This window comes from Eulemur rufifrons, chromosome 7, assembly GCF_041146395.1.
Source record: "Eulemur rufifrons isolate Redbay chromosome 7, OSU_ERuf_1, whole genome shotgun sequence".
Lineage (NCBI taxonomy): Eukaryota > Metazoa > Chordata > Mammalia > Primates > Lemuridae > Eulemur > Eulemur rufifrons.
Window position 1 is genome coordinate 198,463,277 of NC_090989.1, and position 4,121 is coordinate 198,467,397.

Consider the following 4,121-nt stretch of genomic DNA (forward strand, 5'->3'; position numbering starts at 1 on the left):
CTTCTTTCCGCCTCCCTGAAGGAGGCAGATGACGAGGCCAGAGCGACCCTCAGCACAGCCAGGGCCCTTCCTGGGGAGGGGTTTGACAGGAGGAAAGGCGTGGGTCTAGGGGACACGGCTCTCTGCCGGGGCACAGGAGCTGACGTCTGCGCGGCCCAGTGGAGCGTTGACGTGTGGCGAGGTGGTAGCTCCCTGGAATCCTAATCGGGACACGGCAAGGGGCAGCGGGCAGAGAGGAGATCGCTGCGGCAGCTGCTCACGGGCCTGTGTCTGTGACGTGACCGTGGGGGGGGGGGGGAGCATACGACGTTCCTGTGCAGGGTCTCTGGGCACAAAAGGGCCTTGTCCAGCTGAACGAGGAGACCCATCTTGCTGTGGCCTCAGGGGCCCTCGGGATTTTGCCTGGAATCCCCCACAATTCCCGTCCCAAATGATGACTGAACTCTTGTGTGGAACTGTCACACGTATAGATTTGTGTTCGTATCAAGCAGTCCCTTCCTGACACAAACATATATACCGGCGGTCACAAGCCCGACCACCCCCCCAGGGGCAGAATGGCTGTAGACACATGGTGGCCGGAGGGCTGGTATGAGCCGGAGATGGAGGCTGAGGGGGCTGAGGGTCAGCTGCCCTCCTGCTGGGCTTGGGCACAGACCCCACGGGCAGAGGGCCAAGCAGGGGCTGCCTGGGACGTGGCATTTGTTGTCTGGGAGGAGCCTCAGGGGTGGGGTCCAGGTGGTTGCTGGAGGGAGACATCTGGGCAGGTAACAGTGAGATGAGGAATGCATTAGGGGGGACGCTGAGCCGAGGGGAGGATGCCCCCTCTTTCACGGGACTGTCCTGTCCTCCCATCTCTGCCAAACTCCCCTCATCCCGTGTTTGTGGCCAACCTCTCCACCCCTTCCTCCCAGCCCACGTCTCAGAATCTCTGATCCTAGCACGGGCAAGACCCAGCACCTGCCCTCATTCCCTCCCGGCCAACCCCTTCTCCAGGTTCTAAATTCTGATTCCTCCTTGAGGGCCCGAGAGGGGTGGGGCGGCTGTGACTCCCAGAGTGTCAGCCCTGGTGCTGCCTGCTGAGCAGAGCTGTGATCACGGCGATGGGGGAGGTGGCCCAGCAGCAATGGCAGGTGGGGCACAGCTGTCTACTGAGGCCTGGCCCTTCTGCTGGGTGACAAAGGGTGCCAGGTCTGGGTCCTCGCCCGCCCCATCTGCCCAAGGAAACTACCGGTCAGCCGGACAGATGCTGCTCCATCACCTTCCCTTTTCCAGTTCCCCGTGGGCAGCGCCCAAGTCCTGCCTGCCCTCTGTGGCTTTGTGAAGGACAGTTCATTCTTGGAGGAGCTTTTCCTGGCTGTCGCCCCTTTTCTGTTCCCAGGTTGCTCTCCACATCGAGAAGGGGGCCCAGGGTTTGTGCTAGGCTTGGACAGTGAGGTGTGGGCCCGCACACCATGGCCCTGAGGTCCAGAAGCTTCCAGAACACTGCACCGCGCAGACCCTGCTTCGCAGGGCGGGGCATCTCCACCTGCCACCCGACCCACTGTGTCCCTGGCATCCAGCTGCGCACACGTCAGGCCATCAGGGCAAATGTGGGGAGTGGAGATCAGCGGCGTGCGTGGGCCGCCAGTCAGGGATGGGCAGCATCCTGTGTCAGGGCTCATGCTACTGCTCCTCCCTCACCTGCCTCTTGTCTGCCCCCGGCCCAGTAGTGGCCCAACAGTCTCCAGAAGGAGGCAGCACCTGTGCTTCCTCCACCTCTGTGCCCCTTGAACCCCATAATCCACCCGGGACCTGCACAGTGGGGCCGACTGGTGGCTCTTAGAGACTGAATGTGTTCCCCCCAAATTCCTATGATTGAAGTCCCAACCCTCGATGTGATGGTATTTGGAGGTGGGACCGTTGGGAGGTAACTAGGCTTAAACAAGGTCATGAGGTTGGGGCCTAATGGTGACGTTAGTGTCCAGGGAAGAAGAGGAAGAGACACCAGAGCTGTCTCTCTCTCCCCGATGTGAGGACGCGGTGCAAGCCAGGAAGAAGGCCCTGGCCAGAACCCGGCCACGCTGGTGCTCTCACCTCAGATTCCCGTCCTCCAGACTGTGACAAGTGCTTGTCTGTTTGTTAAGCCTTCAGGCCACGGCACTGTGTCATGGTGGCCCGTTCTGACTAGGACGAGGCCCCTCAACTCGGGAACTTCCTTCCTGACAGGTACCTGGAAACCATGCTTCAGAGCCACCAGAAAGAATGAAGAAATGTCGCAAGTACGGCCTATAAGCTGTGAGTCAGGAGAGCAGAGGAACGAAACGTAGGAGAATCTCCAAAACCGACAGCATCATCGTGCCCGAAGCCAAGGGAAACCGTGGCGCTCACGCAGCAGGCGCTCCGTGTGTGCCCGACGCTGTCCTGGGGGCTTCGCCTCCCTGTGCACTCCTCGAGTCTCACGGAAAGCCCTGAGGAGGTGAGGCTGAGCCAGGTCCCACTCCAGCGCCTCCTGCCTCTGGGCGGCAGCGGGTGGTTGGGCTCCAGAGCCCTCCGCCTTCACGGCTGGGCAGTAGGTCCCTGCAGGAAGCCGTAGTTTCCCGGGCAATTTGCAACGGGCAACAGGAGCAAGACTGGCCCCACTGGTGACAGTGCTGTGCTTTCTGACTGTGGCCAGGATGGACCAGCACCAGGTGGCTGCCCTTTTGTAGCTACACTTTCATTGCAACGTCAGAGTTGCATGGTGTCCTTCAGGTGTTGCTGCACTGGTGGTAGTGGGGAGAGTCACCTGGTTTGGGGGCTCTTGGCCAAGCAGCTGCTAAACGGCCAGGCCTGCCCACATCTGCCGGTCAGGCAGTCACTGGCCATCACCAGGGACAGACTCTCAAGAGTCGCCACCAGTCCAGCACACACCTGTGAGGGACTTTTAGCCCTGTCACTGAATTCTCAGATACGATGTCACAGAGGATGCCTTGTGTGCAGACCTGTGTCCTTTGATCACACTTTAGGCAAGTGCATCGTGATTCATGCTGCACTAACCAACGGTTTATTTCCCTTTCTCATTCCAGTCCTCCGAAGGAGCAAGTCCACTCCTTATGCCACAGTGTGCCCTAGGAATTTTCTCTGTGTTAGTTACACTCAACCCAAAGATAGTGTCCCAGGGCCTCGTATCAGGTGTATGGTATTTGTATGAAGAGTATGAGGGATTAAAAGACATCCTCTGGGATTAAACACAAACAACATTGAAATCTCACATGTGACGACAGGGTCACAAGGCTCCTAATAAATGTAAGTAGAGGGGCTCATTGCGATAAAATGCTGCACCCCCTTGCAATGTGTTAGCACAGATTGAAACAGACTCAATGCAAGCTATTCTCTTTTGTAACGTGCCAAAGGAGTGCCTCAAAAGCATAAATCATACAAACCAAGTTTTGCCACTGGGGCCATCGTGTGTCACCCAAACCACCTGGACAGACCAGAGCCTACCCCATCTAATGCTTTTCCCTGCATTCCCCAGGAATTGGAGCTTCTAAGCCCACATCAAGTGACCATAGATCCCAAGATGTCCTGCCTTCACATCCACTGCTTTGTTTTCCTTTTCACTTTGTTTGTTTGTTTGTTTGTTTGAGACAGAGTCTCACTCTGTTGCCCAGGCTAGAGTGCCGTGGCGTTAGCCTAGCTCACAGCAACCTCAAACACCTGGGCTCAAGCGATCCTCCTGCGTCTGCCTCCCAAGTAGCTGGGACTACAGGCATGTGCCACCATGCCCGGCTAATTTTTTGTATACATTTTTTTAGTTGTCCAGCTAATTTCTTTCTCTTTTTAGTAGAGACGGGGTCTGGCTCTTACTCAGGCTGGTCTCGAACTCCCGAGCTCAAACCATCTGCCCGCCTCAGCCTCCCAGAGTTCACTTTGGTTTTTTTTGTTTGTTTGTTTGTTTGTTTTCTTTTAGAGACAGGGTCTTGCTCTGTTGCCCAAGCGGGAGAGCAGGGTTGCCATCATAGCTCACTGCAACCTTGAACTCTTGGGCTCGAATGATCCTCTGGTCTCATCCTCCTGAGTGGCTGGGACTACAGGTGCGTGCCACCTTGCCTAGCTAATTTTTAAAAAAATTTTTCTAGAGGCAGGGTCTCTGTATGTTGCCA